Source organism: Grammomys surdaster, unplaced genomic scaffold (genome assembly GCF_004785775.1).
Source record: "Grammomys surdaster isolate TR1022 unplaced genomic scaffold, NIH_TR_1.0 514, whole genome shotgun sequence".
NCBI lineage: Eukaryota > Metazoa > Chordata > Mammalia > Rodentia > Muridae > Grammomys > Grammomys surdaster.
This window is the reverse complement of record NW_021604933.1, coordinates 121,811-133,112: the sequence shown is the minus strand read 5'-3', so window position 1 is coordinate 133,112 and position 11,302 is coordinate 121,811. Positions and strand designations below refer to the sequence as shown.

At 42.4% G+C, this 11,302-nt stretch overlaps 1 pseudogene; it reads left to right on the top strand.

Moving 5' to 3' along the window:
• The first annotated feature begins 5,305 nt into the window (after positions 1-5,305).
• LOC114633081 lies at positions 5,306-5,718 on the top strand (annotated as a pseudogene).
• Positions 5,719-11,302: the final 5,584 nt, after the last annotated feature.

Here is an 11,302-nt window from a genome sequence, read left to right as displayed (position 1 = left end):
GTAAAGGCAGAGCCAGGCAAAACCAAATATACAAACATTTGCAAACCATTTTGAAGGGAAGAAAAACTGTTGTGTGCTGTCTTGTCTATAGCTCTGATTAATACATTTCCACTCCCATTAGTGACAGAGGAGACATTCAAAATTGTCAATTAAGGTAAGAGAATTAATTTCTATTTCAATTTGCCATTTTCAGTTAATAATATTCTCATTCAATTTACTTTTGTTTTTGAGATAAAAGGGGAATCAATTTAAAATTCAAATTCTCTCGGGGCTCTCCCCAACCTCTTGCCATGGTTTCTGAGTGTCAGGGAGTTTGCATAGAACAGCAGAACAGTAGTCAGGACTGAGCACAGGGCTGTTCTATGGGTCTTCACTCAGTTTCCCCGCTACATGGCCAGGATGGAAGTTTCTGGACAAATTGTGAGTGCGCCCAAGAATTACAACGGATCTTGTCTAATTGTGATACTGTTTTGTTTTGATGCCTTTCTGGTATTCAAGCTGCTAAATCTGGCTGAATCTGATATCTGTGATGTCCCCACTGAGTGTGATGGTCTCATCTGCAATGTAGACTTTTAGACTTCCAATTCTCTCAGTATGCCTGCTCGATCCAGCCAAAGTAGGAAAAAAAAAATATTCTGGCACTCCTCCGTATCACTGGAAAGCCACAGGGAGCTGGATAAAAAACAGAAGTCTGCCTGTGTAGATGCCTCTGTTTCTTAAATGGCACCATGTTACCCTGCTGTTGGGAGGCATGGAGTAGAAGTGGAGGACTAACCCAGACATTATGAGTCTACCTTAGTGTACACAGGGTTTCTGATTTCATGGTCCTTTCCTCTATTCTAGCCTATGGAAGGAGGGACTGGTTGGTGACTTCTCAGGGATCTATGTATCCAATTCAGGTCCAAGCCTCTAGCCTTCCTCCAAGCCTTGGCTCTTCAAGTGGGGAAAAAACTTTGACTTTCTCACTCTGGAGGTGCTAACACCCTAAGTTTGCTCAACCTACCTACTGACTTAATGTTTGGATTCAGGCTACATGCTTTGCTCTTAATATCTGCCAGACTTGGAGGTTTAGGCTCCCTTTTGTTTCCAACAAAAATTTCAGGACTGCTATTGAATTGGAGATCAAATGTGCAAGATGAAGTAGAGTCCTTTACTTTTACACGCCTGCCCCAGCAGCCTGCACACTGTTTGGTTGAAAGAGAATAGTCATATAGAAAAGCAAAAACAGAAGAATGCATAATGGTATTTTTCAAAACAAAATTCCTCCCTTATGCCAATACTTGGACTGCTTAAAGACTGAGTTCTTAGTCCTGAAGGTGGAAACAAACAAAAAAATCTTTTCTTTTTTTTTTACATTTTGCTTTCCTGTCTAATTAAGCCCTTGTTCGTGAAGACGTTTGTCAATATAAGTAAGGCAGAAGGAAGCTTTACTCTGTCTTTTGCAGATCTCTAAGAATTAGGAAAAGCCCAAGACTGAAGAAGATCTATGTCATTGCTGCTTTGTGTGAGTAAGGCCACAGTTGATAGCAGAGACAGTGTCAGTAGAATCTTTTCATGCTGCTGGTCCCCGGGGAGTGCTAGGGCTTCCTGTCCCATCAAAGGAGGGACAGCAACTTGGTCAGTGAGTTCCAGCAGGGGTCAGCAATGGATTAGACTGGAATGCACAAAAGAGCCCAGAGGAGGTGCGAGAGGCTTTCCTTCTGCCCTGTTACGTACCCTTGGCTTTGATCTTTAAAAACCAAGTTTCCTTGGGCATGCAATCGAGTTGCTATTTATTAAACATTTACAATGTGTGAGGAATGGTTATAGACATGTTGGGAAATATAAGTAAATAGAAAGGAAGCTCTTTCATATTCTGGTCAAAGAGATATAGAAAATAAAGAAGAAATAAATTATATACTGTGTTAGGCAATAGATGATGTGGAATTAAGAAAAAGCAGAGGGCTGCCAGTAGGGTTAGGTTGAAGGCTTTGTTGTGCACATAAGATATGAATGAAGACTTAAAGGAGGTGACGAAGTCAGCCAGTAGATACCAGGACAAAAAGCATTCCAGGAAGAGAGCATAGCTAGGGACCAAGGCTGAGAAACAGCTTGACTGGAGCACACTGACAGAAAGAAGGGAAGATGCTAGACCATATTACCTTGTAAGCTATCACAATGACTTTGTTTTCTTCTCAGAATAAAACAGATATTCCTTGAGGATGTTAAACATGATTAAAATCCACTATATATTTCAAGAGAACTTTCAATGATTATGTCAATCAGAGAAGTCTCTTAGGGAGTGATTCCATTCACAAATCTCATTTGCAAATTTGGTTGCCCCAGACCAAACCAATGGTAGGAGGTATGATGAGAAGAAATCAAATGTGGGTAGCTTTTTTAAAAGGAAAAGCCTATAGACTTCCCTAAATGGTTTTCTATTGGGATGGAAAGAAAGAGAAGAGTCCAGATGACTCAGAGGTCTGAGGCCAAAGCATCTGGATAGAGTTGCTGTCAGCTGAGATGAGGAAAGCTGGAAGTGGGGCAGACTTGTTAGGAAGGAAAAGCATTCTGTACTAGACATTTCAGAAGAAAATTTGAATAGGCAGGAAAATAAAAAGTCTAGAGTTTTAGAGAAAGTCTGATTAAAAAAAACCAAAAATCAGTATATATAGAAGCTATTTAAAGCTGTACATCTGAGTCACACGAGCAAGAGTAACTATAGAAAGTGAAAGGGGAAAGGTTAAATGCGGGCCCCAGAGGATTCCTTCATGAAGAAGTGAAGAAAGCTAGGGTCCAGCAAAAGACAGAGAGTGAAGCAGGAAGAAAACCAAGAGTGAAACATTCCTAGAGCCTCACAAAGAAAGAACAGACAATGGGGGTGACCCACATCATGAGATGTGGTTGCCAAGCTAGCCAGTCTGGGGAGCTGACCATCACTCTGGCCATCAGTCAGTTACTGGAGACCTCAGTAAGAGTAAGTGTGGAAGACTGGTAGGGGCAGGTATCTAAGTGCTGTGGACTCAAAAGAAAAGAGGAAGACACTGAAGACCACAAGGAGAAGGCACTGTTCTGATGGGTTTTTTGTTTGTTTGTTTGTTTTGTTTTTGCAAAGAAATGGAGTGGAGATCAGCTGGAAAACGGAGACAAGAGAAGCAACTTTTTGGGTTAAGATGAGGAAGAAATTAACCAGTTAATAATTAACCCGAAAATAATCCAAGAGGGAGTGAAAGGTTGTTAGTGGAAGATAACGAAAGAGAGATGGCTGGAACACTGTCTCTCTGCAGAACAAGGGCAGTAAGACCTACTATGTACGTGAGAAGGACTTCCAATAGCTGCATGGGTGCTGTGCCTTAAAGAGGCAAAGCAAACTGTGGTAGACAGTGGTAAGTGAATAGAAGTGGTAGTTGGAGTCAGTGGAAGTTCTTAACAATTGCTCAAACTTTCTCAGGAAGGTTCTAGGTCAGAAATGTCAGTCAACCAAGCTCGAACCTAGCTTCTGAGCTGTTAAGAGTTTGAAGAGGGTATTGTATGCTAAAAATCACTGGGGAAGCTGGGAGAGAAATTAGCTAGGGTGTGTGATTGCCAGGTACCATCAAGAATTCACTCAAAGCTTGTAGTTTTGAGTTTAAAATGACGCCTGTCTCTCCTTATTTGTGGGGACACTCCAACTTCATTGAACTACATGGGATTACACACGGATTGAGCAAAGAAGACAAGCTGACCGTTTTTAGCTTAGCTCAAAAGAATTCAGTGAGAGCAAACGAGGGAATCAGAGGTAAGCGAGTGGGCGTATTTGCAGTGACAGAGCATAGGATTTAAGCCGGGTGCAGAGGGGCCCAAGAACATTAAGGCTAGAGAAGGAGAGTGGGAAATAAATTCCCAGCACAAATGAAATAATACATCAGGAGCTCAAGGTCACCGTCTGCCACAGTGTAAGCTTGAAGCCCTATCTCATAACACCCTACACCCCAAAGACAAGAGGAAGAAAAGGAAAACAATGACAGTGTTATAATGAGCCTGGAGATTAAATTATTAAGAAATATTGACAAATGGCCCACTGATACTTTTTGAAGTAAATCACTAATCGAATCTTGTAACTGAAACATACAATTTATGACTTAATGTAACTATCACACTCAATGAAAGATAATATTGCTACAGAGTAATATGTGCTTGGAGAGGGTCTAAACTTAACAAGGAGAGATTTCCCTGGGGATTCTTGTCAATATTTTCCATTACTCAAGTGTTTCTGCTTAGAGAGAGAGAGAAAGAGAACTATGCTTTTGACAGTGTGGTTGCTGTTTTTATACCAGTCATGTCAGAGAGAGAGACCCTGAGCCACTTTTTAAAAAAATAAACAACTGGGTTTTAGCCCAGACTGGCCTCAAATGCACTGTGAAGCTGAAGATGACCTCAAACTCCTATGCTTTCCTCTCTGTCTCCAAGTGCTGGGATTGCAGGTGTGTGCTCCATACCGGGATTTATGTGGTTAGGAATTGAACCCAGGGCCTTGTGCATAGAGGGAAAACACTCTATCCACTGAGCCGTATTCCTAGCCCTGCACTTCTTGGTTTTACTTTTCCTTCCAACAGCATAAAATGACTCATTTATTATTATTTCTGTAATCATTACAGTTTGTTTGTTTGTTTGTTTGTTTGTTTGCAACAAGTCCCATCCAGGGACTGGGTGGAGAGATGGCTCTGCCATTAGAGCGCTTGCAGGTAAGCAGCAAGTGTGAGAAGCAGAGCTGGAATTCTCATGTAAGTGTCAGGTGGGCACGGCACTCTATGGTAATGCCATCACAGAGAAGGCCGAGGCATGGGATTCCCCAAGTAAGGTGGTTATCTAGACTTACCTCATGGCAGAGCTGTAGGTTCAGTTGAGAAACCCCGTTTGGACAAGCAAGACCCCCAAACTCAACCCTAAGTGTCTACACACACTTGTGCATACACATGGGAACATGCATGTAACACACACACATCCACACATCCATCCACACACAACACACAGCACTCATCCACACACAAAGGTAATAGAGAAGACATGGATCATGGCAAATTTAAAAAGATAACATTTTACTTTTTTTTTTTTTTTTTTAGAAACAAGTTGACTTCTACCAACACAAGCCATTCCGTTTGTCCATCTATTTGCTTGTTATTGTTTAAGGGAAATTCAGATGTCTTCCCTATTAAGGTCTTCTTTACATCATACTCAACCGTTAACCTAAAATGCATGATGGGACAGTCCTCTTTCTTACTAGGTATCTAGACCTGACAATAAGAAGCACAAAATCGCTTTCTGAGCTGATAGTGCTCCTGTCAACATGGTGAACGTTCCTAAGACCCGCCGGACATTCTGCAAGAAATGTGGGAAGCACCAACCCCACAAGGTGACCCAGTACAAGAAGGGCAAGGATTCTTTGTATGCCCAGGGAAAGCGGCGTTATGACAGGAAACAGAGTGGCTATGGTGGGCAGACTAAGCCTATTTTCCGCAAAAAGGCTAAAACTACAAAGAAGCTCGTGCTTTTGACTGGAGTGCGTCGAGCCCAACTGCACGTCTAAGAGGATGCTGGCTATTAAGAGGTGCAAGCATTTTGAACTGGGAGGCAACAAGAAGAGAAAGGGCCAAGTGATCCAGTTCTAAGCCGATTTTGTTATGAAGACAGTAAAATCTTGACCTTTCACCCCCTTTGATTGTCTTTGGTGAGGGAATAAATTAAAGCTTTCATAAATTGGAAAAAAAAAAAAGAAGCACAAAATCCATTAAAGAGCTCTGAGGTGTTAAGCTCTGACTTCTAAACAATGTACAATTCTATAACTTTCTCCTTAGATGGCTAAAATCTCATAATTTATTTTCCTTTCGCCATTTTTAAGGCTGAGCAGAGGTATTTTGATCTCCTTGATAACTGCGGTGACTGGTACAGACTGGTTCCTCTACTTCATTTTGGTGGCATTAGTATCTTTGTGACAGGCTGTCTTGCCTTTTACCAGTGACCCTCGCCAGGTGGAGTATTACTGTCAGTGTGTTCATCATGTAGTCTGTCCTGGTGTGCTTCCTGTGGTAGACAGGTAGTCTCTCTCCACAGGTGTTAAGATGTATAAAGCAAAACCACATTCTCCAGAAAGCATTTAGCTTAATGAGCCTTGGGCCATTGACAGGGACACAGTCACATCCCCAAGGGCTATTTCCTCCTATAGGTCTAAGCTTACAGGGTCTCAGTATCCACTCAGTTCTGGAGACACTGTCGTGTTATTTCCCAGAAGTCACAGGTTAGTCCTTCCCAGTCCTGCTTCCAACAGCTCTCCACCATTAAGAGTTCTCTCTTCAGTTTCATTTGGTACAAGTCTCCATAATTCTGAGAGCATTCTTAGGGAGGTTTGTGCTCTATGAATGTAAAAAGAAGGCAGGCTCAGGTACAAAAGTCTAGTGCCAAAATGGGCAGGAAACACCCTATAGGGCTTTCTATAGCCATCTACTTTGTTCATCAGGGAAATGTAGATCGTGGCAGAATTCTTTGGAATCCTTAGCATTCCCTGCTGCAGTGTATGGGCCTGGGACATGCTTCTGGACTGAGAGGTACCACTTGTCACACCTGTCCCCAGGGTACGAGTGGTGGCTATGAAGAAAGAAGAACCAAGTCTCTTAGATCTGTGCTGACTTTCCAGCTTGAAACCCCAGGCAAATATGAAGTGGGTATTGAGGGTAGAAGCCAGTCTTATTAGCTCTCAGTTGGGAAACCAAGTCTGGTTTTTCCTGCAAGTCAGCATTCCATACTTGGGACTGTCCCTATTCAGTCTTCTTAAATGGGACAATGCAGTCTACCCTTCAGTTCCCACCAGCACCTAAGGTGTATCCCTTGAAAACACCAGACAGCTGATTTAGGATTTTGATCCTTGGAAAAGGACAAGCTTCGGTTTCCATAGTGGAAAAGGTGAATATGTTGAAATCCTTGTTCAACACCCTACTCCAGAGATTGTTGCTCCCCAGTGTTTATTGCTTCCCTATTCACAATAGACAGGGAATGGAAACAACCTACACGTCCTTCAACAGATGAGTGAATAATGAAAGTGTGGTATCTATCTATGCACAATGGAATACTATACAGCTGTAAAGAAAAACGGAATCATGAAATTTGCAGGTAAAATGGATGGATCTAGAAAAGATTATACTGAGTGAGGTAACCAGACCAGAAGCAACACTACAGTTCTCTCTCATCTTGTAGTTCTTAGATCCAAACCTTTACATATATGGAACCAACATGGAGCATCCAAAGAAACCAGGTAAACGTGATGGGGGCCAGAGGGAGGGGCCAGGGCCAGAGGGAGGGGCCAGGGCTGTTGAGAGAGGAATAGTAGGACCCAGGCAATATGAAGTTGGAAATGGAAGACAAGAAGAGGGGTTTCAACTGGGTAAGGGGGGGTCTATACTGAAGGGGGAGGGACGAATAACACCAAGGAATCATATTATTTTATATTTACCTAAAATTACACACAAGTGTGTGTGTGTGTGTGTGTGTATACATATACATATATATATAAATATAAAGGGAATTATGCTACTTGAGCTGGGAATGCTCCCCATAAGAACCATGGACTAACAAAGTTCCTAGTCATGAGGGACCTTTCTAGTCCCTTTCTAGTTGATCAGGGTAAAAGTCTCTACACATCCCAGACATTGGATTCAGATCATTCAAGCTGGATCCAATCTGAAAAGCTCCTTTCTGTGAGCTAGCTTCTGTAGTACCACAAAGCACTGTGCAAGCTGCCATGGCCCCTTATTAAAGCCTCTTGGGAACACTTGTTGACATTTCTTTTAAAACCACAAAACACCCGGCATCGTTATCCTAGTAATGGTCCGAATAGGAAACATGATACGTTCAAATTGGTCAATAGACCTCAATAAAGATAAAGATACTTACTTCAAGGATATGAGCAGAGGTTGAGGGCTGGGGTTGGGGGCTCAGCTAGTAATTTGCAGTGCTGTTTCCATGGGTAAGCCTGAAGGAAAGGGTTGTGTGAAGACTGAGAGGTTGAGAGGTGCACCCTCTTCCAGTAGAGAATCAGGCCAACCTGAAGCAAGCCTGCAGGAGATGGCCCGGAAGAAAAATTTACTCAGAACTCCTTCCCATGTATTTATTTTTTGTTCCTTCCCCACTAGTGGCCAAACCCACTGGAAGCCAGAAAACAAGGGAAGGCCAGGCTTGTGAAAGGGAAGAGAGGAGGATAGATGTGGAGAAGACAGCCAGGACATTACCACCATTTGTCAAGAGCTGAAGGACTGTCAGTGGCTTCTGTTTTTACTGTTTTGACCACAGAACAAAACAGCTGCTCACCCAAGACAAGCTAAGCAGACCAATCACACATTAACCAATGCAGTATCTAAGTTGTATCTCTCAGGAAGATATAAAGCAAGCATATGGTTAGCATCTAATCCAATGATATTAATTTTGAAATCCTTTCAACAATTTATAATTTCAACTACATCTTCTAAGTTTCTTGTTGTCCTTATCACAAAGCAAAAGTCAAATATCTGCATCGTGGGGTGTTTAGACATACAAAAAAACCAAAAGGAGAACATAAAACCATGCCATAATCCCATAACGCAGTGATAACTACTACTGATATTGTAGGATGTGTTTTGAAATCTCTTTACTTAATAATCATTTGTATACTTTTCAGCTCTTCATTTTGACAAAAAAAAAATACAGAAACAGTGCACAAAATCCATATATTTGTCTCATGATGATAACCCAGATGTTAAGTACCTAACACGTTGCTTACCCACTGTGCCTTTGTATATATGTGTACATGTGTGCATATGTCTGTGTACATGTGTGCATATGTATGTGCACATACATATGACATATATATGACATGCTCCCACACCTGTATTTTTCCTGAATCATTTCAGAGTCATCAACTTCACAATCTTCACAGAGATATGCTGTGCTGAAACCTGACTTATTAGTAATTTTGTTTTGTTTTGTTTTGTTTTGTTTTGTTTCTTGAAACAGAGTCTTTCAATTCTGTAGCTCCAGCTATCCTGGAACTTGATGTGTAGACCAGGTTGTAGATCCCCAAACTCCCAGTGATCTGCCTGCCTCTGCCTTCTGAACGCTGATTAAAGTCATGTGCCACCATGCCCAGCTAATGTGCCAACACTCTCTAAATCATCAGTGACACTTAGAATAAACAGTCCTCAAAACTATGAATAAAATAATCCTAGTAATAGCCCAGAATGTCAGAACAGAAGCAAACACCCACCAACATTTGTGAAAACCCAGAGCATTATTGTAATTCAGAGGCAGGCTAGGAAGGGTCTTTGGCAAACTCACAACTACACTTCTGTTCATGGGGATGAGATACTGCAAATGGAACAGGCTGAGAGACGTTAGGCAGCTAGTGAAGGCTCTGAGAAGGACCTCCAGGAACTCACCTGTGAGGGGGCAGCTGGAGATACTGAGCCAAACTCTGGGCTGTAGATCAGCAGACAATCATTTCAAAGACATTGTTGTTTAGTGTCCCCTCTGGTTTTGAAGGCAGTAGATCGATGAGAAGGAGACAGTTCCACGTGTCAGTTTATAAATGCTTGCTAAAGAAGATGGTGGGAACAGGCTTGAAGTTAATCATTGTGACAGAGCATAAACAATCTCCCCCACTGAGGAACCACCGGGAAAGGAGCAGAAACAGAGGCCTTCTGTTAGCTGTCGGGTGCTGATTTAGGAGTAAGCTACATAATTTCTTAGGTATGGCACATCATCTTAAATCTTAGTATAAAGCAGAGTCAAACACTAAAGCACCTTCCTGGATTGTTACCCAAGGATGGGCCTGCTCCCCAGAGGTGAATATTGAGATGATCAGGCTGTCCATACCTATGAGCCTTAGTTTTAACGAGTCTGTTATTTTCCTTTCAGAGTCTTACACATGTCAGTTAGCTTAGACTATTTCTTGATTCAAAAGAAGGAAAACTGATTTTGAACATACTTATTCCTGACAAAGATTTGTTTTAAAGACACATATCAGTGTCCTGTGAGGGAAGCTGGCAGATGACACAGTACATAGATGGTTTCGTTGTCAGTAAAACATTGAGGGATCTGCCCTCGGGCTTTGAGATCAGGGAGAAAATGTGACCTTAATTTTATTTCTATTGCTGATCAACACAAGCAAACCTGACCAAAATCAACTTAGGGGAGACAGAGATTTGTTTCAGCTTACAATACCAGGTTAGAATCCATCATTGTAGAGAAGTCAGGGCAGGAACTCCAGCTTGCCCCATCACACTCACAGTCAAGAGCAGAGAGAAATGAGTGTATGCGTTGTACAGACTCACTTCACTACGCTCAGCTCAGTTTCTCCAGTCCTAGGAAATTCAAGACCACAGCGTCCTCCGTCTTCCCACAGGTCAATCCAGTGTGAATACTCCTTCAATGAGACTCTCCTTCCAGATGATTCTAGGTTGTATCAAGTTGACAGTTAAAGCCAACCATCACAGACAACATAATGGGGCTAACAAAAAGGAAAGAGATTCAGGATGCTCCATCATCTAGCTCCTAGTTTCTGAGGTAGAACGGCAGCTAGTTCTTCTGAATACCTTTAGGCTTGAGAATTAGCTGCAAAGAGTGACTGGGAGTTGGGCAAACAGCCTTGCTGAGACTCTCTGTGGGGCTAAGATGTACACACACAAGAGAAATAGAACATGAAATCTCTCACTGAATGTTCATAAAGGGAGAGAGTGCCCTGAGAATAGGTTTCCTGTGGAGCTTGTTAGAGCCAGAGAAAAGATCTTACTGTCTCTCTGGACAACCCAGAAGACCACTGTGACTTGCTAGCCCCTTTTCCCATAAAGGGGTGGGGCTGAGGGGTGAGAACCAGACCCTCCCTCTCTGTTTGAAGCCAGTAGGAGCTAAGGTGAGGGCTCATCGGAGGCCTTAAAATTAAGTTATAAGGGCTCATCCAATAAACTTCTTGCCTCAAAGGCAGGAGGACCTGCGTTTGATCCCCAGAACTCATAAAATGTCAGGCATAGTGGTGTGTGCTTGCAATCCCAGTACTGTGGGGTAGAGACGGGCAGATCCCTATGGTCACAGTCCAGCCAGCCTAACCTGCTGGGTAAGTTCTAGGCCAGTGAGACACCATGTCTCAAAAATCAAGGTGGACAGCTCTAGAGGGACAGTCCCTGAGGTTGTCCTCTGGCTTCCATGCACATGCCCACATAACCACATGAATATATACAGACACAGGTGCACATACACATACATATATACATACAAAAAAGTTGTGGCAAACAACGAAGAGTTGTAAGAACTGAGCATGTCTTGT